The sequence below is a fragment of the Lissotriton vulgaris genome, chromosome 6 (assembly GCF_964263255.1).
Source record: "Lissotriton vulgaris chromosome 6, aLisVul1.2, whole genome shotgun sequence".
NCBI lineage: Eukaryota > Metazoa > Chordata > Amphibia > Caudata > Salamandridae > Lissotriton > Lissotriton vulgaris.
In genome coordinates this window covers 1,089,929,788-1,089,956,193 of record NC_141694.1, presented here as the reverse complement: position 1 = coordinate 1,089,956,193, position 26,406 = coordinate 1,089,929,788, and the positions used below count along the sequence as shown (strand labels likewise).

Here is a 26,406-nt window from a genome sequence, read left to right as displayed (position 1 = left end):
ATTTTCTATTTTCGCAACTTTCAGAAAGAAAACGTTTAAGATTACTTTCACAATCCTGGACTATTAATATCTTACCCTTGTTGCTCACTCATGTTCTACATTTCCTATGACACTGATACTGCTTACTATGAAGCAGAGTTACTTGCATCAGGTTTATATTTTTGAATTTTTAAAATGACATTATGATCAAAAGTTTGGATAAATAATCTAGACAGCATTGCAGACTTACATTCCCTCTACTCCATGAACCTCTTGAAATTGCTCAGAACAAATCCCGAGATTCTGTCCCTAAAAGTTTGGTTTTAAAAACACCAGGTAAGAATTTTTAAGGTCAAAAGGCAACTTCTTTTTGAAAGTTAAAGCATAATCGTTGCAGAATGACCAGCCGTTTCTGGACTTTAAATAAGTTGTGTAATGTCCTGATGTTGTTGTAGGACCATCATGAAATATAATTGCTGCAGTTACAAAAGTCCTTCCTGATATTGACAACTGCGAAGCAACAACATTTTTTATTAAAGTTGTCAATTTTGTTCCATCAGTCCTACATCGTTGGAACATTAAAATGACATACAGGCCATATCTTCGTAAAAATAAGGTTGACATCATTTCAGATTTTTATTGGCTACACTCCATGTTGTGATCAGCTGCTTTTACTAGCTTATGAAAGGACACTGATTTACAGTCTGGCAAAGTTAAATATATAAATCTTTCAGAATCTACACTAGTAGTACTTGATAGCCTACAATTCTCGCAGTCATGCTGCCATTGATAAGAAAGGCCAAATAGATAATCTACATCTACACCCTCATCTTGCAATACATCAAGCATATACATTAAAAACTCCTGACAATCCTGCTGAATATTTTCAGAGAATTCTGTTTGACCTGAACATTCGTCTAACAGAAAACGATTTTCAGACACACTTTCTACTCTCGTTTTATCAGCACTACATTTCTCTAACACAGAATTCAACAAACAGCATAAACTTTGTTCCGAATTGATCACAATCTGTTCTTTGAAAGTCTCTAGTGAAAAGAGAACATTAACCACTACATTAGCATAGCAGTTGACACCAGAACTATTTTCAAATTTAAAACCAACAACATCTTCAACAGAATCCATTTTCTTTCTGCTTATAATTTCAGGTTCATCAACTTTTCGTCTTTTTGCTATAACCTCCCTACTATTGGTCACATTTCAAATTTAATTTTTAAAAATTCAATACCATCTCTATTTCTGTATTTTTCAAAATCAACAACATTACCCATTGATCCATTTACCAGACCTCTTTCAACATGTAAATTCCTTCTCAAAATGATTCGGCAATTTAAGCACACATTCAAAGTCTTTTCAAAACCCGCAGTTTTAGATATAGTCTTCTCTAATGAATCCAATTTAGATTTCAAATTCTCAGACAAAATAATTGTTGCTCCCATATGCTCTATTTTGTCAATAGCTTCAAGTTTCACAATCTCTTGTTTTTCTAAATTCAACATTTTGTTGTTGAAGATGGCACATTCTGCAAGAGTTGGCATCAAACATATTCCAGATTTCTTCCCAGTAATTTTCTTAAAAATATTCTCAGGCACAATGTCTTGTTCTGGATATAAATTTGACAGTAAGCATGCATGTAAAGCTTCTTTCGCATACTCGGTCACTTTTCCAATTCTAACATCTTGTAAAATATTCTTGTAATCTTCATCCTTTGCCTGACGCATATTTTCATGCAGTTCAGCATAATTGAAGTTTAACCATATATTGACATTGCCAATGCTCCCTAGGCACTTCCTGGTATCTTCATGCGTGAGTATTTTGAACACAGGTTGTCCTTTCACTGGTGTTAGCTGCAGAAGATCTCCGAAAACAATGATGTGTTTGCCACCAAATAACACATCATACTCTGTTTTAAGAACTTCTTGCATTCTCAAATGCACAAAGGCAAGCATGAGATTTGAAACCATGCTTACTTCGTCAATGATAAGAAGTTTCATTTTCCTCAAGACTCTTGAAACTTCACAACAAGCATCTCCAGATAACTTGTGGTATTGTAATTTGTTGTCATGCTCCACTGGCAACATCAGTAGACGATGCAAAGTAATACCTTTAATGTTATGTGCTGCCAGTCCAGTTGGAGCGGTGACAACACAAGACAGCGATGACTCAGTCCTTTTCTGCAGATAACAAGAAATTGCTTTAATGAGGAAACTTTTTCCAGTTCCCGCTTCTCCACTCACGTACAATCGGACAGGCTTCAACGACGTACATGAGCACTCTTTCTTCTCATGATTTAATCCATGCTCAATTTCCTTGGTAACTTTGTCATATATTTTCCTCTGTTCAACGTTGAGTTGTCTTTCCAAGTCTTCTAAGTTAACCGCATCCTCCTGAGCATGTGCCATGGCTCTTTCTTCTTCATTCATGGCAGTGGCGGCTTCATTTTCGATACCAGGTTCTCCTAGTGGATCCTGACTCAATGAAACAGTACTCTGACTGTCCTGAGAACTGTCTCTAGCAATCTCGGCTGCAATCGTTGCTTCCTGCTCGATTTCCAAAGTCAACATTTCTAGATATTTGGGAAAAGCAGAACATTCTATGGTTTCCTTGGCGGCATTGAAAGAGTCTCCGTAACAAAGAAAATCTCCAAGCAGTTCTTCTTTTGCACGCCAAGGCTTGAAAAGTTGCAAGAGTGCTAAATAGAAAAACTCTTTTTTTTCTGGAGATTCGCCACTCAATTTTCGATGGTTTACCAAGTGGCATTTTCTTTGCTTGACCAGACATCCCTCACTTCCAATTACAGCATACACTCCTTTCTCAATATCTTCTTTGATGTTCCTCTTGAATATGTAATTTTGTAGAACCTTATATAGACAAACATTCTCGAGGTGACTGCTTCGATTTGGATAATATGTATCCAACATGTTGCTCTTCAAAATGTCGGTACTGTTTGGCTCCTTTTCTGCCAAATACTCAATTTCCCGGACAGGTTTTAGAACTCGATTTCGCGTTGCAGCAAGACCAAGACTCGCCCAAACGATACTCCTGGATTTGGCATAGAGACTTGCTGAAGACAAGCGGTCAGAACATTCGTAAGCTCCGATTTCTCGATGCGACAACATCTTCAAACTGAAACTGTACAACTTCTTGCTGAGGCTCTTTTCATGGGAAATATCCTCCCACATATCCTTCAATTCTGTCTTTTCTTTTTTGGTGATGTAAGATGTCACATACCGAGCCACAGCCAAACAGTTGTCAGCCACAAACTGTATATCCATGTTAGCATTCCACATGGACAAAATCACAGGGTTGTAGTCGTTGATGTACTTGGACTCTTCGTTTCTTTTCAAATTGTATGTGTTTTTGGGTGATTTCCTCGTCACATTATGTCGCAGTGAAGACATCAAACTGTTTTCTCTTCCTTTAGAAATCACCGGTCGTGGAAAGTTGAAACGACATTTGGTGTAGAACTTGTCCTTGTTTCTGAATTTACGTCGACAGTACTTTCCACAACGATGGCTTTGGAAACGTAGAACTTGTTCTCTTAGGCTTTTCTTCTCCTTTGCGTTTGGAACAGCACACGTAGAATACTGTTCTATGAAACTCATCACTAAGTCACCCGGATCTGTTCCAAATTTAGGTGCATCCTTGATCCATAGCAGCATATGTATATGAGGAGCACCTCTTGCTTGGTACTCCTTTCTCTAGAAAAAATCCAACACCTCTCCAAGAGGTGGATTCTTTTTATTCATGATGAAAGACATCATAGCTTCAAATCTATGATTGAAGTACATGCATACATTCACTGGATCCAAAGAGCACAGTTCTCCGGGTGTCTTGAATTCAATATTTTCAATGTTTCCATTTGCCTCTCGTAGAAATTCAAGTAAGTCTTCCCAGCTATACTCGGCACAGCTGAGAGTGAAGAACCATGTCGGAGTTCCTAAGTTCCTCAGCATACATTTTAAATCACCATGACGACGGTACCAGTACTCATTAGTACCACGCTGACACGCCATGAGATTAATTAGGTGAGAATCCAAAATACTGTCTTGGACATTGACTTTATCCATAAAGTCCCTTGCCGAGATGTTTCGCATCTGTATACCACTTTTCAAGATGTGGTTCACTGCATATGACAGTCCTGACAGATCGCTTTCAAACAGGAGATGAAACAAATAGGGAATGCTTTGTCGAAACCTAGCATCTTCTGCATACAATCGTAAAGTCCGGTATTCTGAAGCAGGAATTTGAACAGGTCGCTCATCATATCGTCCTCCTCGACCTGTGGGAAATAGCTGTGGGAAACACCGAGCTTCCAAACTTTCCTCCCAAACACTAATGGGGCTCCCTTTGGCTTGTTTCATTTGAAACAACTCAATAGCATTCCCCATAGCTTCCTTGGAATGCAAAGGATGAACACTATAATGTTCATAAATTTCTTCCTTTTTAGAGGCTTCTACTTTTTCAATTTGACCAGGACACAAATCGCTATCCTCTTCCTCACTTACTTCCTCTTCGGCAACATATACATTCTTATAGTACTTATTATTTTTTTTTAAATACAATGTTGCATTTTTGACTTTCCTAACATCCACTAAATCTTGCCATATTTTCTTACTCTTTGTCGGAACACCATTAACTATGATAACTAGAGGTTCCTCTTCCACTTTCTCTACTCCAATTGTGTTAATGTTTTTGTTCAAATCTAGAGGCAAATAAACAACTCTTCCCTTTAATCCTCTCTGTAAATCTGATGGAGGCAACTTCCCTGTCTTTGGCTCCATTCTTACAATAGCTTGAAAAGGATGCACATTTTGAATCAAAATAGATTCATAAGTATTTAAATCCTTCAATTCAGAAGGAATCTCTACCAATTCCAGATTATTATGAACCGCCCTAGCTGGCATCTGGTTTTGGTTTAATTTGTTACAATAATAAGTACACACACGTTGATCCGATCCCAAATCAAAACAATTTTCTACCATCAAGTATGTTGCGAAATCCTTCCATTCACTATTATTTTCCCTTTCAGTTTTTGCATATAAATCCACTAACTTAGTCTGATTCTTATAATAAGTCCGTCGACAACACACACAAGTGAAATTAGGCCTCTCACTTGATTTCACCTGAAACGTGGCAATTTCTTTCTGAAAATTATCTGTACTGGAAACCTGTACATTATCTTCAACATTACCCTCTTCTTCTGGGTCAATTTGAACATTCTCCTCTTTACTTCCAAAGTAACAAAACTCAATTTCTTCACAAATATTCTTCACATCTATTTCAGAACCATGGAAAAGAGCAGCACATAATCGTTTAAGCATAATTGCTGGACTCTTAGCATAATACAACATTCTAATTAATTTCCTCACTTTATTATGATGCACTGCTAGCATCCTAAAATGATGAAAAACACTCTGGCATACTCTCCTGGAAAGACAAGCCAATGAATGACCATGCAAACCTGTCACTTCTCTTACTCTGCAAGGATCTAATTCTTGCAACAACTTCATTTTCTGCTTCAAACTTTTCTTATTAAATGTCCGTACAAAATCACAAAGGAAATCGATTGAATCCTGTCGCACACTGCAAATACTACTACACTTCCAGGTGTACACAGGACCCTTAGGACGTCTTCCTAAAACCTCATTACCTAACACCTCTTCTGTCTCTGTTGTTACAAGTTTTTCTTTTTCAACTGGATATCCATCTTTCACTTCATAAGCTTGACCACTGGTGTCAACTGCATGCACCAAATCATTATCCTGGAAATAACTCTCCTCATTAAAAAATGCCTCAGAACTTGAACTATGCATCCAGTCTCCTGAGAAAACATCACAAAAATTACTACGATTAATAATTCTCTTCCATCTACTATCAGTTTTGAAATCATAAATTACCTTGTTTACCTTCCTAATTCTGTTGACTATCAAAATAAATAACTTTCGTTTAATTTCAAAAGCTTGATCAATAACTTTCTCAACTTTTTTTTTCTCTTATAAAAAACCACTTTCTGTTGACCTTTGTAAAAAAATTTTTAAAAAATTGCCAATTATCCTGTTGCGGAACATTCGTTTACGAATGTCCCTAAACTGTTCTTTCCTTCTGCTATCATGCACAGAGATATCTCTTGCTCTAGCAGTAACATTTTTGATTGGCCCTTCCATTCCATTTAAATTGCTTCGCTTTTTCTGGACTGAAGCATTTTCTGTAGAAATACTTTTTTTACTACACATTTTTCTTATGAATGTTTTCGTGGTCTTACCCGGTGCTTTCTTGGTGACTTGACAAGTTTTTTTTGTAGAGGTCTGCTGCAGTAATTGATGGACCTGCTGTCTTTGACGTCTTGTAGCCTTTCTAATTCGATTCTTAGTTGGCATTTTCAAATTTTGAAATAATCTGCAGTTGAATCTGTGCTAAAATATAATAAATAATGTTATTAACCACTATTACCAAACAGTAAATCAATAACAGTCATCAAAAACTTAACACCCTGCTTGTTATTTTAACATAGAATAATTTTTAGTGCATTGGCAAATTTAGAAATCACAAATAGTAGCAATTGCTAATTGTTTTACCTGTGTTGTTTTATATGTGATTGTGAACTAATTTTACGAGCATATTTGATTATTTTAATAAAGACACTACACACATACTATTTTTGAACTATTGTTTAATTTTAAATGAAATGGTTTACATTTTTACTACATAGGCTCAAGCAGATCTGCTTCCCACCCTATATCATACAATTCTGACAAATCAGCATTCTCATCATATTCTTCATCATCCTCAGGATTTAAATGATCTAAAGGATCTACTTCCACTGACGTTTCAATGACAAGTTCAACGATAAGAACGAGATCAACTGATTGCTCATTATCACTCATGCTTGATGTTGTCGTTATCTTTAAAAAAAGAGAACAACAATGAGATGTTGGAGACTAAGACACAAATCTCAGAAGCTAGAATAGTAAAATTGTTTAACAAGAGAATCATATTGCAGCTATTATTTAGCCATGTCCAGCGATGCTGAAGAGGTGAGGCCTATGTCTAAGTCTTCAGTAAACAGGACTTATCTCTTTTTAACCTAGGATAAGCCTCACCGAATCTGTGTCCCCTACACATACTTAAATGTATAGGGGCAGATTTATATTAACTGACACATCCCCAGGAATGCACCAGTTAATGTGCACCACTGCTCTGCTACTCATGGTGTGGCACATTTACATTGTGGAACACCATTGAATAAAAACAGCACAGATGAGTCACGCATCGGTGCCGCAAAAGCAACACATTGCACAAGTCACGTCGTAAACACGACATGTCTACTGCAATGCACAGGAGAAAGCCACACATTGCATGGTGCTTCACTCCTTATGCCTGTTTCAAACAGCCATAAGGATTTGATTCAGGAATGCTATAAAGCTGACTCAGTGAAATCTTCTAAATTTCACTGTGTTACTTTTACAGGGCTTTCATGCAAATGAATGCCCACCCTGCAACAAAACACCTATATGAAACCTGACACAAGTTTCATGTGGGACAGGACTTTACAGCATGACACATCTGTCTAGATGCATCAAGTTGAAAATATGTCGCCACATACCAAATCTTTTGCACCACCGCTGCAGAGTACAGAGGAGATAATACATGTGAAGGCCTACCAATGAAGTAAGTCATGTCCACTTGACTCTTGAACAAAGGCCAGACCTCTTTTGTGTCCGTGGACAGACCTAAACTTCATTTGCACAATGTTATTCATAAACTTAGGAAACACAGGTGATGTAATTGAAAAATGTGCAGTTTATTTTCCTCATTGCACAATCACATCACCTTTGTTTCCTCAGTGACTTAAAATGCCCCAAGACACATGAAAGTGTTTTTTTAAAGCCTTTGCACCATTTTTGGATCACTTTTAACATGACTATGTAAGTCAAATAATCAAAATCTAAATTTACCAAGCACAGGTGGGAGCATATTTACAAGGAACGTGCACCACAGGGAAAGGTCTTAAATTAAAATGGGAAAAATAACATCAGAGACACTTAAATGCCTTATAAATATGCCCCAAACAACCTATGAAGCTCTAGCAGTACATATCCAGAAATGTAATTGATTAAAAAAAAACGTTTTTAAACACAACATATAAATCAATTGTATTCCTACATTCAAGAGGAAATTACTTAAAATGTCCTTAAGACACATGAAAGGGGTTTTTGATTGCCCTTGCACCATTTTTTGGGACACTTTTAACATGGCTATGTAACTCAGAGAATCAAAATCTAAATTTGCCAAGCACAGGTGGGAGCATATTTACAAGGAACTTGCCCCACGGAGAAAGCTCTTCAATTAAAATGGGAAAAATAACATCAGAGACACTCAAATGCCTTATAAAGAAGCAGACACCATTTTTTCCTTGTGATAAATCTTAAAAGCATTCCTTTTCCTCAAAAACGATTTTCAAGTAAGAATTTGAAAACACTGCACAGCTCCTATGTACAAAAACACCCTGACAGTGCTAATACTTCACATTATTTTCAATTACAATTTCTCAAAGAAACAAAATCTATTTGTAAAACACTTTAGACAAAGCAACATTTTAAAAATACAGCTTTCTTCATAATTTTGTCCTTAAAGCATACTATAGTCTATCTAAATGAAATAAATCTTTTCTCACCTTAGCAAATTCTTTATGAGTTTCAAAACAGTCTCAGAAATACACCAAATTGTCTTCAGCAGAACAAAGAGTATGCACTCCAGAGGCTGCAGCTATAGAAAGCACAGAAATGCAGATATTCATTACACATATCTCTCATGTTAGCCAATCAAAACTCTTCCCTCACTTTTTTCAAATCAAATCCCTTCCCCCCTCTGCCCTCTCTGCCTTTTTTGCATAGCAACCACCTCCTGAAAGACCTCTGATGTTTGCAAGTTCACACAACAATGTTTCAATTGAACTCTGAACTCTCAGTGCACCTACGTATCCAGTGCAATCTTTCATTAAATGTTTTTTCCTTGACCATTCAAATTACATCTTTCAAAGAACACATCCATGCACCCTAACTTTCTGTTTTCAGAAATGGAAATCCACCAATCACTGCTAGTGAATCATTAGCACTGAAACTCCACAGTTTTTTTTTCTTTACAAACTCCTACTGTTTCATCTGCCATTTCATTACCACACTTCATCTGACTGCAGCAGAAACTTCTCTCACCATGTTTACTGTCTGGATTATTGGACATAGTTACATCTACTGGGCTCAAAGGTATGCTGAGAACTGAAATTTACCTAACCTCAATTTACAAGATGTGGAAATTAAGTGGTTTGGCCACAGAGGATTAAAATGTCACCAATTGATACCATTGGTGAAAACCTTTATGCATTTGCCAAAACCTGACCTGTTAATTGTGCACTGTGGAGGTAATGATTTGGGCACTTTGACTGGGGTAGGTCTGGAAATGCTTTTAAAGGACACCTTTGAGCAATTAATGGCACTTTTTCCTCAAACTGCCTTGGTATATTCAAATATATGCCAAAGACAGAAATGGAGGTGGTCGAACCAATTTTGTCCACAAATTGAGAAGTCGAGGAAGCATGTAAACAAATCTGTTTCAGCTTACATGAGAGACCATGGAATGGGCTCCATGTACAACAATAACTTGCGTTACTGCATGCAAGATATCTACAGAGGAGATGGAGTTCACTTCTCAGATGAGGGCAACAGAATTTTCATTTTGAATTTAAGACTGTGCATTGGTACCTACTTATAAGTACCTAAATGTACAATAAACCCAAAAGCTCTTCTCAGAGCTACCCTACATCTGATCACTCACAATTATTATTTTACTCCAACTTTTTTCACTAATTTTCAACAAACTACGCTCCCCGGAGCGCTACCCGGTACGCGAACCAGAAGCTAACCGCGCGAAATTTGTAAAAAAAAAAATGTTTTCTCGCACATATGGGCCTTCTCAGCCACCCTCAGAAAACCTAGGGGGTCAAGATACGTCTACCGTGCCCCCTTCTACCCATTCTCAACATTATTTGCCCTCCATCTTGTATCTTAATTCGACTGAAACACAAAATGGTGGACTCCCGTAACGCTGCTGGTTCGCGAACCGGGACGCTTCCTGGGAAGCGGTCCAATAAAAAAGGTGGGAAAGTAATTTACAGAAAAACGACTGGAAACACTTTCACCAAATATAGATTAGCTCATACTACATACCAATCCCTACCATTTTCATAAATTTGTTTGGAATTACATTTAGCCATTTAGCCTGTAGACCTCTCTAAATACCCTGAGGTAAATTACTTCACAAAACACATCTGAAGTGTTGGAATTGACAACCAATGAAAATGTTACTTTCATTTTCAATTTTTTTTACCTGACATTTGATTGGTTATGTACCTGAATATATATAAAGAAAGAGAGGGAAACACAGCCATTTCCACTACTACTTCCTGAACTACATTTCAAGAACATTTTCACCTCCCTGTAAAGTAAATTGATAATTTGTAAGGGGCACTTTAAATTAATTTGTAAAAACGTTTTTTGATAATTATTTACTGTCCCCCTGCCATAGTTATAGCTACAGATAGGCTCCTCTGTTATATTTATTGATTGACTTACACTTCTCTGCTATAATTATGAATTTACTTACTTTAACTTCACTGTTAAAAAAACAGAACTACCTGTCTGAACTTAAACCCAACAGTGCCCTAACTCTTCTAATATAATTATTTTTTTATGCAATTTACAGCAAAGAAATGGAAGGGGAGCACGAAAATATCAATGTTTCCTTCGACATTACATCTGAAGAGATTTTAAATGAAGAATGTTTAGATGAAGATTTTATGGATCAGTCTTTTGATGAACAATTTATTGAATGCTTACAAGACATAGAAACATGCATGTTTGAGGAGATTCCAGATGAAGTAATGCTGGAAGTTTTATTGAACTATGAAAATTCTGACCAATACATTTTTATTTAATAATTAAAAATTATTTGAAACATTATTCATTGTTATATCTAATTCATGAAGTACAACCAAAATAAATTAAAAAAAACAAAAAAAAAAAAAACGAACAATCAATAAACATACAATAAGTTAAAAGTCAATCATTCTTTTTTCCTCATAGTACGCTCCCCGGACCGCTTTCCGGTGCGCAAACCGGGAGCTTTCCACGCAAAATAATACATTTTTTTTTTTTCTTTGCCCCGCGGGGCCCTTTTAAAACCTCCTCTTCAAACCTAGGGGGTCAGGGAGGATCTACTATGCCCCCTTATGGTCATTTCCCCCTTTGTTTTGGCCTCCTCTTGTCTCTCGATCCTACCGAGAGACAAGATGGTGGCCGCTCCGGACTGTTTAGAATGTTGGCAGACACCGGAGAGCCAATCAGCTTCGCTTCGCAAAATTCCGTTACGCGAGAAGTACGCGAACCGGAGCGCTACCCGGAGCGCTGTCACAGATATATATATTTTTTTGAACGTTAATTTCTCAAAATCCACTGAAGCACATATATTGAGACCTAGCAAAGGCACATCGGGCTAACAGTCCCTACAATTCTACCAAGTTTCGTGTAAATCCATTCAGCCGTTCGAGCTAAAAGTGAGGCCAACCGCCCTATGGAAAACTCAATGTTAAAAACGCGTTTTGGGACCCCCCTTTTTTCTCGGCCCCCCTTGACGAACCCCCCCTAAATTTTCAGGGGCTGCTCAGAAACAAAATGTGCCATTTTCCTGAAAATTTCAGCCAATTCCGTCCACAAACGCCAAAGTTATTAGACATAGAATTTTCAAAAATCCCATAGGGAAAGAATCCTAACTATATATACCTACTGGCGACCGCCAGTAGGTAATATACATGCATATATATTTGTGCATGCCCTGGGGGATGGGGTCCCCGGGGTGAATGTAAATTAATGAAAGTGGATGGTTTAAAAAAAAAACTTGCGCTCCCTACAGTGCGGCCACCTGATGTGAATGCAGGGTTGCGTGGCTCCCAGCCCCACCTCTGTTGTGAATGCGAGGGGTGCGCGGCGCACAGCCTTAGTGTGAACGCAATGGGTGCGCAGCTCTAAGTCGCGCTGGGTGCGCGACTCCAAGCAAAAATAATTCTTTTTTTTTTTTAAACCTAGGTTATATGTTGGATTATTGGGTGGCTCTAAAAAGAGCCCTTGTGTTTATTATGAGTTTCTTGCATCTTCATTTAAGTGCAATGCAGAGCTTTAGGTTGTTGAGAAACACTCTGTTCCCTTCATCAGTGAAGTGTACTCCGTCACTCCTGTAGATGCCTCCATATGGAAATGTAGATTGTAGTTATATATGGAGCCCATTCGATGTTCTCTGAGGTAAGCAGAAACAGCATTATTGACATTTTTTCTAGCTTTCAATCGGAGGACAAAATTGATTGGACCACTTGCATTTCTGTCTTTAGTATATGTTAGAGTAAACAAAAGCAGTTTGGGGGGAAAAGCAACATCAATTCTGCAAAGGTGTCCTTCATTAGCAATTCCAGACCTACCCCAGTCAATGTGCCTAGGTCATTGTCACCACAGTGCGCAATCAAGAGGTCAGAGGGTTGGAGATGCAAAAAGGTTTTAACCAAAGGCATCAATTGATGCCAATGTAATCCTCTCTGTCCAATACATTCACAGGCACATGCATCATGAAATGAGTTTACGATTCCTTATTTGTGATTTTTAAGGAATCGCAAATAAGGAATCGCAAAACGCGATGCATCACAAATTCTGCAAAAAAATAAGGAATCGCAAAAAATCGCAGAAAATATTGCGATTTCTTGAAATTGCGAACTCGCAAATTGCAATTTTGCAAATTGCGAATTCGCAATTTCTGGGGTCTCACATTGATGCATGTTGATGATGTCAGAACCAGGAAGTGTGCACTCCAAGCCTCACTTTCAGTGCTTAGGCTCAGAGAGAGGAGGGAGCTGGCTCTGGGAGCAGGAGAGGAGTGTGAGAGAAAGATTGAGAATACCTGCAAACAACTGAAAATGAAACCTGCGCAAACAGCAGAGGACAGCCAAAGTGCCAGGAAAAGGAAAATACAATTCTCAGAAAAAGAAATAGAAACTCTGATTGAGGGAGTAGTGCACAGCCACGACAAGCTTTTTTGGAAAGCTTATCTCAAAGTACCTGAGCAGGAGAAAAGGAAGATATGGATACGGATCCAGAACAGAGTCAATGCCATTGGGGTGACTCACCGTACCATTGAAGAACTAAAAAAAAGGTGGTACGACCTGCGTAATCGGGCAAAGGTGCGCATTGCAGACCGTTTGAAGGAGGCAAAGAAAACAGGAGGGGGTACACCACCAGACACTGGAAACACTCCCTTGGAGGATTTGGTGGAGTCAACAATCCAGCCGGAAGCTGTTGTTGGTGTGACGCAGCTGAACACCTCAGGAGCTGCACACACGTCTGAAGGTAAGAGGAATGCATGTTTACATTGTCACAATTACTGAAGTCAGAATGTTAGCCCAGCACAGCGCAGGGGCACACTGTAAAGCATTTACTACTATTTCATTTCTATGGGAAGTGCATCATGGGAGTTGTAGTCAGGGCAAGTAGTTACAATGACAAACGCACACATATGTAAAAAACGATTTCAAATAGTGTAGCAGATGTTCAAACGTAAATGAAATTTAATATTTGTCAACAGTGACATAACCTGACAAGCATACATTAATGCTGTTTTGCACTGTTTAACCTCACAGATGCAGAATGTGGTGAGGCCGGGGATAGTGAGGTCCTGAAAATGCAGCACAACAGCGCTTCAGAACCTGAGGACACACCACCTCTGCCAACTACACAGTCATGTGTACCACATTCCCGTAGGTCACCTGTCCCCACACTGGTTCCCATGGCATCAGATAATGAGGCCGATGCAGCACCTGATGTCAGCATTCGTCAAAGTATTACAGCCACAACTACACCAACACAGATCCGTAGAGGCAATCACAGAGTGCAACGGAGAAGACGCAGAGCACGCAGACCACAGCAGGTGGAGCAGACAAATCAGGTCTGGGGTGACCTTGAGGGACAGATGCTCCGTTCACATCACCTGCAGGCCAAGAACACTCAAGTAGTGAAGGAGGAAATATCACAAATGTCAGGCAACAAAGCAGCACTTGTCAGTAGTGTGCAGGCATTGACAAAGGTCATGCAGGAGGGGCATGCATCGCACAATAGACAGCATCGGCAACTCATGCAGCAGCTCAAACTGCAAGTAAAGTCTAACAATAGGCTGGCCACCGCAACAACACTGCTGGCGCGTAGACCTGTGACAATGCAGACCGAAATGTGTCATTGGAGCGGGGATGTTGCCAAAGCACTAGATCAAGTTACAAATGCGGTTGAGATGATGAATGCATCTACTAGTGGAGGCAACATGTCGGCACAGGAAGAAAGTAGTGAGTGTGCCTCAAGCATGAGCAGTACAACAATGCCAGTTGCAAGTGCAGTGAAACGCAATACACGCAGTGCCACCCCATCCACTACCAACGTAAGGCAAGAAGCTGCTGCCGCTGACAGACGTCTGGGTCTTTGCGGGAAAAAGCGCTAGGCTCCCATGCACAACATGTACCTGAGATGGTGAATTAACCATTGTTACAATGTGACCTAATCACTGACTTTCAAGTAATACTTATTTTCATTTTTCATATCTTTTTTGGCAAGACTTGTGTGCCACTTGTCACTTTGGAAGTGTGCTTCAGTTCCCTGGTCACAATTTGTTTACATAAAGCTTGCTTTTCTTGTCATGTACTGTGTTTGTGTCATCATTACTCACCTTAGAAGTAATTCTGTGTAATCTCCAAACTGCGTCTGCGCCCTTCCGCTGCGCCTGATCCTTTTTGGGCAGGGTGGTGTTGGACTTGCTGGTTCCCATCCTCCGAGTCACTGTCAGACAGCTCCATTTCCAAACCACCCTTTGTCGCAATGTTGTGCAGCATGGCATATGCTGCCACTATCTTGCAGCATTGTTCAGGGTTGTATTTCATTGCTCCTCCGGTCTTATGAAGGCGTCTAAATCAACTCTTCAGCAGGCCAAATGTTTGCTCTGTCACGTTCCTTGTTGAGATATGTGCTGCATTGTATCTCCTTTGGGCGGCAGTCGTAGGATTGAGATAAGGTGTCATCAGGTAATTTCGCACAGCGTATGCGCTGTCACCTACATGTGAGGGATTTAAGGCTGTCAGTAGTTGTTTGACATTAACATTTGTACAATGAATGGAATGCTGTATTGCACATATTTACCTAGCAAATGTCCCTCTCCAAAATCTCCCCTTGCTAGACGGGTCTCAATGCCACTTTGCCTGAAGATATATGAATCATGTGCACTGCCAGGAAATTGCGTCACAATGTCCGTTATGATGTTTTTGGCATTACACACAACCTTGAGGGAATGATAACATTTCCTATTCCTATACAAATATTCCTGTGCTGCAGGGGGACATATTGCCACATGTGTGCAATCAATACAACCCAGTACTTGGGGGAAGCCTGCAATTTGGTAAAACTCCTGCTTGGTCTTAACAATGTCATGGGCTGTGGTAGGGAAAGTTATATGTGAGTGTATCCGGACCATCATGGCATCAAGGAACGCTTTGAATATTCGTGACAATGCATTTTGCGACACACCTCCTGCTACTGCAATTACTCCCTGAAAACTGCCTGACGCCAGTAGATGTAGGCAACATAAAATTTGTACATGCGTTGGGATTGTCTTGGTCCTATGAGTCTGTCGTTGCAGGATGGGGTCCAATTCATTGATTAGATCATGTATCATTTGCCCATTCAGCCTATACTTATCATATATCTCATCCTCCTGCTGTCCTAGCAAAGTTATGCGGATTCTGAAGATGCGCTCATTAATTCGCCTCCCTCTCTGTCGAGCAGTTTGCAGCCTCATCCTCCAAGCCATTGGGTACAGCCCTGCCATTTTGACTTCTGGAACCTCAATGTGGGTGTGTTTAAATCATTTTCTGTTGCTTTTCAGCTGTTTCACATTTGCACTCATGATTACCACCTGGTTGTGTCCCTTCTTAAATTGCGATGGCAATTTTGCGATTTCTATGGAAATCGCTATTTGCGATTTTTTATGCATTTCAATTGCGATTCCTTATTTGCGATTCTGTATTTCAGAATCGCAAATAAGGAATCGCAAGTGTTTTCACGGATTTAATTAGCGGTTCGTTATTTTTGCGAAAAATTAAGGTTTTGCGCAAAAATAAGGATAATGCATTGGAACACTATTATTTGCGATTGCAATTGCTCTATTTTTGCGATTTGCACGTTTTGCGATTTCTTAATCGCTTGATGCATGTGCCTGTCAATGTCTACGTTTTGCAAAGCTAGGTCTTTGTCAATACCGCTGCATTCAGCATACCTTTTGCACCAGAAAACATAGCTGTGCCCAACAATCCACATTGAAAGCATCTTGAAGTGATGTCTGTAGGCAATGAAAAGATGTCTGTAGCTGTGGCTTGGTAGAATGAGAGTTATCTAAAATGATGGACAAGATTCTGTTTTAAAGAAAGTAGAGATTTGATTGACTGTTTAAGAACATTGTACTTTCAAAAATAGAGTGCATTTTACTTTGTTTAAAAAGCAAGTTTCCTATTGGTTAGTAAACAATGTTTGAAAGGTACAGCAGAAGGATAAGGTCATATTTTGCAAAGCCAACCACACCTGCTGTTTGCATTTGCAACATTGTGTGGTGAACTTGAAAATATGTTGAACCTGTGACCTGTCAGCTAACTTGAATGTTTAAATGCCTGTTGCTATTGAAACTGCCATTATGCAGAAGGTGTGAAGCAGTCAGGTGAAACGGGTTATTATCTATGAACAATGGCAATGTGTTTTACAATTTGAAAATCTCTGGGAAGCAATGTCATTTGTTGCCTATGTGTATTTGTATGGAAAACAGAGGGAATACTTGCCATTACTGGTTTCACCTTGCAGAGTCTGGTGATTTATATTGGCTGTGTCTAAAAGAAAATCCTGTCTGAGTGTGTGAGATTTTTCATTCAACAGATTTATTTGCAAAGTGAGTTAGTTATATATTTTTGAGGTTTATTTAAAAAAGATTTTACATTATTCTAAAACTGTGTTGTTTGAAATATATTATTAAATGTAGAGATGTATATTGGAATTAGTTTCATTGTACTTGAAGTTTGTTTACAAAACAGTCTGTACAGTAATATGTATCTCTTTAAGTCTGTTCAAAGGTATAGTTGAATGATGCCTCATATTTTAGATAGTTGGTTTAAGATGCAGTACAAATCTGTATTTTGAAAGATGTTCATATAAGGTGTAATACTAATAATAATAATAATAGTGAACGTTATTGCATGATTAATAAAAATCTTTGCAATTTTCTCTTTAAATAAATGAAGGAGATACATGATCAAAAGTTTTACAAAGACGGGTAAAATCAGTAGAAAAGTTAAAAATGAAAAAGAAAGAACCGTGTAAACAGGTATAATACAGTGCATTTCTTTTTTTTAAAAACTATTAACATTTGCTGAGTCTTTGATAATCAAAAGAGAATTATCTTAAAGTGCGACAACAGATCTTTTTAAATCAAGTTCAATCACTAGCCGCTGGGTTTAGGGTTGTGTTAACTGATTTCATAAAGCACACTAGTCTACAGGCTAGTTGGATGTCTTCTCCCTTAAAGCTGATCAGCAGAGCTTGTCTGCGAGTTCGCACACCACTTTGATTCCAGAGTTGTGTTAATTGGCCCCTTCGGGCTCTATCTAGAGCTTTGCAGCTACATCACAAGTGCAGGACATCCTCCTTTGGGTTGTCGCAGAGCCTACACTTAGGGTTGGACTCCAAGCGTTTCCATGAGGGGAGATGTTCTTTTGACGGAATTACCCCCAACCTCAACCGCAGAAAATCTTCCTTCACCTCCCTTGAGAAGCAGGTGCTGAGGTATGACTGGGGTAAGGCGCTGGTATAACCTTGGATCACAAACCACCCATGGGACCTCCTAGTTAGTGCTGCTTTGTCTTCTTCCAAGGAAATTATTTTCACGGATTTGTTGACAAGGCGCTTAAAGCATTTGTGAGTACAACTCGAGTCCCAGAGGTCTTTTAGTACAAGGGACTTTATAGCTGTTTGGAGGTAGACCATTGCAGGAGATCCCTTGTTTGTCTCCAGCTCTTTCCAAAGGTGGGCATTCAGGGAGTATTTTTTAGCAATCTTTACTTTATGCCAACATTTTGCGTATGCGCCCTTGCGTGCAATTTGCTGCTTTTGTAAGCTGAACTCCAGCCTTAACTGTGCTGGGGAGGTGTACGGAGGGAGTGTAAAGAGTATTCCGAGTGTTTTACTGACCACGTTGTCTAAGGTGCCCTCATCTCTCCCTCTCATGCATTCACTGCCATATGTTATTGATGGAAGCAGTTTTGCGCGAAATAAGTCCAGCAAGGGGATTAAGTTTGGGCCCGCTATTTTGTTTTTAATGCTTTTTAAAACAATGGCCAGTGAAATCCCTCTGTTCTTTGTTGATGTTTCTTGTCGCTGGAATGAGCCGTTAGAGTGAAAAATTATCCCCAAATATTTGTATTCTTTGACTGTTTCCATTTTAAGGTTGTGAAGAGACCATTGAAATACTTGCTTTTTTTATTTTTGATTAAAAACCATCACCTTCGATTTTTCCGTATTTATACTTAGGCCGTTATTTTCGGAAAATATGCTTGTTGTGTTGGTAAGGTGTTGCAGGCCTACTGGGGTGTAGCTGATTAGTATCAAATCGTCCGCATATAAAAAGCTCGAGAGTGTAAAACCCCCTAACTTTGGGGCATGATGGTTGCAGTTGTCCAGATCTTTAGAAAGGTCAGACATGAAAAAGTTGAACAGGGTTGGTGCAAGGAGGCACCCCTGTTTCAACCCTTTTGTAGTCGGAATTTCTTTTGACAGACAGTTGCCAGCCCCCAGTTTTATTTGGATCCACGTATCTGAGTGCAGTAAGATCAATAAATTCAGCAACTTGGGATCCACCTCCCACTTTGAGAGTTTTGCCCACAATTTCCCTCTGCAGCTGAGAAATCGATATAGCACACATATAATGGTTTTTTATGTTTGATTGTGGCATCTATCAACAGGGAGAGGGCTAGGATGTTTGTCGAGGTCCCTAGATTTTTTTGGAATCCAGTCTGATTGATAGGGATTAATTTTTTGTATGATGCCCAGGAGGTTAGTTCTTCTAAGAGTAGCCCCGAAAAGTATTTGGCATTAATATCTATAAGGGCTATGAGCCTGTAATTCTTAGCCTCGCTCTTATTACCTTTTTTATAAATTGGTGCGATTATTGAACCCTTCCAGGAGGACGGAAATTGTTCGGCCTTCCAGATTTCTACGAAGAGCGGGAGCAGTTGTTCGGCCCAGTAAGTTGGATCTTGCTTATAGATGATGGGAGGGATTCCATTTGGGCCTGGGGCTCCCTCCTTCCGTCCTTTCGCAATTCGTCCCTTCAACTACTCAATCGAGCCTGAAAAGTTGGTCTCCTCAACTGGGGGCTTTATGACCGTCGCGATCGCCTGGCAGAAATCTGGATTTCGGTGGCCCTTGCCTGGCTCTTCGTCATTAAAGTGTTTAAACAGATAGTTTACCCATGTGAGCTCAGTGATGTGGAAGTTCACTCCAGGGGCGTATGGATTGTCTATTTTATTAACAGTTTTCCAGAATCTATAATCATATAAGGTGTCGTTTATTCGGCTTTATTTTTTCTTCCCTCTACAAAGGTATAATTTATTGATACTGCAGATTTATAGATAGTTTGGTAAAATGCAGCACAACTGTGCTGTTTGAAAGACGATCATATAAAGGGGTTTATAATTAAGTTTCTGGTATTAGTTTGTACAGAAAGTAAAGTTAAATGACGCCACATGTTTTAAGATAGAATGGTTAAATAAGGTGTTGTTAATTATGCTTCTTATTGTAGTCTGAGGAAAGGTATAGATTAATGATGTTGCATATTTCAAGATTTAATGGTGAAGTTGTAACTCAAAAGTAAACCACTACATATTACTCTTTCTGGTATGTTGTTCTTATCTATTTAACTAGATAGTATGTAATAACTCATGTATGTGTTCTGATTGTTTTTATATAGTTGTACGTATACTTACTGAATTATTGAGAGGTGCCTGGCTGATTACAGGAGTGCAAAGGTAGTGAATATGTGATTTTCTAAGTACACATGATATGGTTTACTGATTATATATTGTGCAGTGACTCAGTTAGTATGCACACACTACCCATGCATTCATGCAATGACTCATGCACTAACTCATGCAGTAGTAAAATCTCCAGAGCACTACACATGCATTCCAGCAATCCTCCTGTCACTCCCCGTGGACTCTTTTAATCAGTCTGCCATGTCCTTATCTAATCACTGTGACAAAACAGAAGCACTTATAAATTCATCATGCACTCTGCTTGCAGCACTCCAATCATCAAGTTGCTACCCATGTACTCATGCAATTACCCAGGCACTAACTCATGCACATCTACAATCCTTTAAGTGCTACCTATACAGTTTAGTGATCTCTCTGTTACTAGCTATGCACTCCTCCAATTACCAAGCCAGTCCCATGTCCTTATCCAATCACTCTGCCAAAATTTGAGCTCATAGAAATTCACTATGCACTCTCCTTGCAGCATTCTAAGTATTCTGTTGCGATCCATGTACTCATGCAATGACTAAGGCACTTACATATGCAGTGCTACAATCACATGTGCACTATCCCTGCAGTCCTGTAGCCAGATACACACTACTGATTCACTCCTCCAATTACCAAGTTAGTATCCATGCAGTTCAGAAATCATACTGTTGTTCTCATTGCACTCCACCAATCACCGAGCCAGTACCATGTACCAATCCAATCACTCTTTCAAAACAAAAGCACTTATAAATTCACAATGCACTCTCCTTGCAGTGCTCTAATCATCCAGTCATTACCCATGTACTCATGCAATTACCCAGGCACTAACTCATGCACTTCTACAATCCTTTAAGTGCTACCTATAGAGTTTAGTAATCTCCCTGTTACTAGCTATGCTCTCCACCAATTACCCAGGCAGTCCCATGTCCTTATCCAATCACTCTGCGAAAACATAAGTACTTAAGTTCACCATGCACTTTCTTTGCAGCACTCTAAGTATCCAGTTGCTATCCATGTACTCATGCAATGACCCAGGCACTTAGACATGCAATGCTACAATCACATTTGCACTATCCATGCAGTCCTGTAAACAACTATTGATTCACTCCTCCAATTACGCACCTCTCTTGTTTGTTTATGTATCCCTTTTGCATCTTTCTACACCCCAGTTCCCCCTTTTTGCATCTCTGTTGTTTCTTTATGCACTCCTCTTGCTTCTTTCTGCATGGCTCTTTTTTATTTATGCACCCCTGTTCCCTCTCTGCCCTCCCTCTTCCCTCTTTCTGCACTTCTGTTACTTCCTTCTGCACTATCTTGCTTCATTATGCACCTCACTTGCCTCTTTCTGCACCTCCCTTGCCTCTTTCAGTACTTCTGTTGCTTCTTTCTACACTTGTTTTTCTTATTTCTGGACCCCTTGTGACACTTTGTGCATCCTTTTTCTGTTTTGTTGCATGTGTATTGGTTCTTTCTGCACTGGTCTTCTCTCTTTGTGCACATCTCTTTCTTTCTTCTGTATCTCTATTGTTTTTACTACACTGTGCTTGCTTCTTTCTGCACCTCTGTTGCAATCCATTTGCTTACATGCCTTAAATGTCACTTTTGTCCTGCTGCTTTACCATTCTAGTAATGCTGAAAGTGTTTGGCCTAGGCAGATATAAAAAAAAAACGATAACATGTCTCTGGTGTAAGTCTTACCATATTTTAGGATGTATCACTCAGACACTGCCGAGTACTACTCCAATCGCCCATGAAGTACCCACTCAGTTCAGTTCATACGTCTTTATTTCGATGTATTTCATCATAAAAGGCATCATAAAAACTGTGTTCTAACTAGTTACAGCGTATACCATAAGAAAGTACATAAAAACCTACTTAACCATTAATACCAGAACACATCTCCTACCAGGAATAAATTACACATTTAGAAAAAATACAAAAAAGTTAATTGTTTAAGATACATAAAACAGGATTAAATTGATGGTTAAAGAGGTACCAAAAAATACATTACTATTTAAAACAATCAGTTAATCGACTAACAGATGTCAGATGGGTGCCTAGCTCTAATAACCCAAGTCCAACCCAAAAATTTTACTACAGCTATGGTTACGGGGACTGATGTAATTGTCCTAAGCAGCCATAGAGCCTCCTGTCCCACCCGAGTTCTCAAGTTATTGCAAATTGGTTTTAGCCATTTTTTCCGGGGGGGCAAGGTATGCGGGGCAGACAAAAAAGACATGGCCAATAGACTCTTTCTGATCTCTACACCACAGGCAGGTGTCCTTGGACTGACCCCGCCATTTATTTGTAAAGGATCTTAGTGGTAACGACCCAACTCTAAAATGATGGTAGAGCTTCCTGTCACTACTCTTAGTGATGACATCCCAGTAGTTTTCTAGCGAGGGGTCGAGCTTATGATTCAGAAACCTACCAGTCAGAGAAACTAAGTCAGACTGTACAGTAAGCTGGTTCCTTTGGGCCGCCCAATAAAGATCTTAAATGCCCTTTTAGGAGGGAATACATTATTTCCCGGGTCCAACCACAGAAGACTTAGGCCCATGTTCTCTAATATTGATTTAACAGTCTTAAACCATGGGAGATTACCAGAACCCACTATGGATCTAAGATCTTGAATTTCTTAGCAAAGGATGCGAATTCCGGGGTTGACCATATCCTCCTCCACAGGGCAACAGTCTTAAATCGTGCAACTTCTTCAATAGATTGGCAACCTAGATCCAATAACAAAGGTTTCATAGGGGTAGATTGGGGAAAACCAACCAGGCAGCGCAGAAATTTATTTTGTACTCTAACCAATGGGGACAAATCTGAGTAACCCCAAAGGTCCGCAGCGTACAATATTGCAAAGCTTATTTTGGCATTATATATTTTAAGTGCAGGACTTTTTGTTAGTGAGGTTCTCTGTTCCTTGTTAAGGCACCCAGTCAGATGGGCAAATTTCAGACCTATTCATATTTAAATAGGTCTGCCGGGATACAGTCCATGCCTAGGGCCTTACCAGATTTCATCAAACCCAGTGCGATCTCTGCATCTTTGGACTAAAAAACTGGAAGGGGATACAGCGACCTCAACAATGAGGCGCTCACCTCAGGGCCACAAGCAACCACTATTTTGGGACCCCTAAACTGGAACTCAAAATATACTACCCAGTCGTCCGCTGCAACATGATTTGAAGGAGTTTGTAATTCGGGGATACTTCCCCATTTGACAATCTGCCAAAACTTAGTCTGATTTGTAGACAAGCTTGCCTCATAAAGGTCCTGCCAATGTCGATAATCACATTCTCTCTTAGCCTCTCTCTGGATCTTTTTGTACTCAAGCCTTGCCTTCCTGATATCTTCACTAACATATGTTTTTAATGCTTTGATCAGGGAACTATGTGACTGCCGGCACAGTTTATTATACCATTTGTGCCCTGATTTCGCGGCCAAGATTTCCCCGGGCTTGGTGTTTCTGGAGAAAAGGGCTTTCCGAGTACCAAAGAGCTGCTCATGTAGTACACTTATATGCACCAAATTGTCCAAGGGATCGACCAGTGCCTGAATGGCATGCAATGTATTCGAAACTGTGTGGGAAATCTTGTCCAAAACTGCGGGGTCTTCCACTACCCTACTCCATCATCCTATCCTATCATTTGTTAAAATGGCCTCAGCTGTAGCACACTCGGTGGCTCTAGTGCTTACTGGGTTACATTCAAGCTTCAAACTGAGGACCAAAAGGATTATGATCACTCTCCGGACGGGCAAGAACTGACATGTCCACCAAAGATCAAATCAAATCAAGACATTTATAGAGCGCACTACCTACCCATAGGGTCTCGAGGCGCTTGGGGGGGGGGTGGGGGTGCCGCTACTGCTCGAACAGCCAGGTCTTGAGCTTCTTCCTGAAGGATAAGTGGTCTTGGGTCAGGCGCAGGTCGGCCGGGAGGGAGTTCCAGGTCTTGGCGGCCAGGTAGGAGAAGGACCTTCTTCCTGAGGTGGCTCTGCGGATGCGTGGGACGGCGGCGAGGGCGTGGCTGGCGGATCGGAGGTGGCGTTTGGGAGCGTAGAAGTTGATGCAGTTGTTGGGGTAGCTCGGGCCTTGGTCGTGGAGAGCTTTGTGTGCGTGGGTAAGGAGGCGGAAGGTGATTCTCTTGTTGACCGGGAGCCAGTGCAGGTCTCTTAGGTGTCCGGAGATGTGGCTGTGTCGTGGGATGTCGAGGATGAGTCTGGCTGAGGCGTTCTGGATGCGCTGGAGTCTCTTCTGGATCTTGGCGGTGGTTCCGGCGTAGAGTGCGTTGCCGTAGTCCAGTCGGCTGGTGACGAGGGCCTGGGTGACGGTCTTCCTGGTCTCTGTGGGGATCCACCAGAAGATCTTCCGAAGCATGCGCAGGATGTTGAAGCACGACGAGGAGACGGCGTTGACTTGCCTGGTCATGGAGAGGGAGGAGTCCAGGATGAAGCCCAGGTTGCGTGCATGGTCCGTCGGTTTGGGTGCGGTGCCCAGGGCGGGGGGCCACCAGGAGTCGTCCCAGGCGGAGGGCGAGGAGCCCAGGATGAGGACTTCCGTCTTGTCCGAGTTCAGCTTCAGGCGGCTCGTCGTCATCCACTCAGCTACCTCTCTCATCCCTTCGTGCAGGTTGGCTCTGGCGGCGGCGGGGTCGTTGGTCAGGGATAGGATCAGCTGGGTGTCGTCGGCGTAGGAGATTATGTTGAGGTTGTGTTGGCGTGCGATGGCCGCGAGGGGGCTCATGTACACGTTGAAGAGAGTCGGGCTCAGTGAGGATCCTTGAGGGACGCCGCAGATGACTTTGGTGGCCTCTGACTTGTACGGTGGTAGGCGGACTCTTTGAGTTCTTCCGTCGAGGAAGGAGACGATCCATTCCAGCGCCTTCTCCTGGATTCCGACGTTGCTGAGGCGCTGCACTAGGGTGCGGTGGCAGACCGTGTCGAAAGCCGCGGAGAGGTCTAGGAGGATGAGGGCCGCTGTTTCCCCGTTGTCCATCAGGGCTCGGATGTCATCAGTGGCGGTGATGAGGGCGGTCTCGGTGCTGTGGTTGGCACGGAATCCGGACTGCGATGGGTCGAGGGATCCATTCGTCTCGAGGAAGGTGGCCAGCTGTTTGTTGACGGTCTTCTTGATGACTTTGGCAGGAAACGGGAGTAGAGAGATGGGGCGGTAATTCTTGAGTTCGGTGGGGTCTGCTGTAGGTTTCTTCAGTAGGGCGCTGAGTTCGGCGTGCTTCCAGCTCTCGGGGAAGGTGGCGGTGTCGAATGAGGTGTTGATGATGTCCCGCAAATGGGGTGCGATGACAGCGTCGGCTTTGTTGAAGACGTGGTGAGGGCAGGGGTCGGTCGGAGATCCGGAGTGGACGGAGTTCATCGTGTGGACGGTGTCTTCGGTGTTGACCGGGGTCCAGGCGTGGAGGGTGGTGGTGGGTGGTGTTGCTGCGGTCGTGGCGTGCGTCGGTTGAGTGCTGAAGCTGTTGTGTATGTCCGCGATCTTGTTGTGGAAGTAGGAGGCGAGGGAGTTGCAGAGGTCTTGCGAAGGGGTGATGTCGTTGTTTCCGGCGTTGGGGTTGGAGAGCTCTTTCACGATGTTGAAGAGTTCCTTGCAGTTGTGTGCGTTGTTGTCCAGTCGGTTCTTGAAAGCCGTTTTCTTGGCGATGCGGATCAGTTGGTGGTGTTTCCGGGTGGCGAGCTTGAGGGTGGTCCTGCTGTCCGGCGTGGGTTCCTTTCTCCAGGCTTTCTCGAGGGCTAGGCAGTTCTTCTTGGAGCTCTTGAGTTCGTCGGTGAACCATGGGGCTTTCTTGCTGCCGGGTCTGCTGGGTGGGGTCCTCAGTGGGGCGAGTTCGTCCGCGCATTTGCTGATCCACTTCGTGAGGTTGTCGGCGGCCTGGCTGGGGTTCGCTGAGCTGGCCGGAGGGTGCTGGTTCAGGGAGGCGGCGAGCTGGTCGGCTGTGATCTTGTTCCAGCTTCTTCGGGCAACCTGTTGCTGGTGGTGGTGGGTCGTCGTTCTTCTGAAGGTGAAGTGGATGCATCTGTGATCCGTCCAGTGGAGTTCTGTGGCGTGGCTGAAGGCGATGTCTTTGCTGGATGAGAAGATGGCGTCGAGTGTGTGTCCGGCGAGGTGGGTGGGGGTGGACAACAGCTGCTTGAGTCCAAGGTTGGCGAGGTTGTCGAGCAGGGTGCCGGTGTTGTGGTCGTTGTTGTTCTCCAGGT

The 26,406-nt window shown here is 41.4% G+C and overlaps 1 pseudogene; it reads left to right on the top strand.

The window, feature by feature from the left end:
- The first annotated feature begins 13,012 nt into the window (after nt 1-13,012).
- Nucleotides 13,013-26,406, top strand: part of LOC147708453 (uncharacterized) — a 112,118-nt pseudogene continuing 98,724 nt past the window's right edge.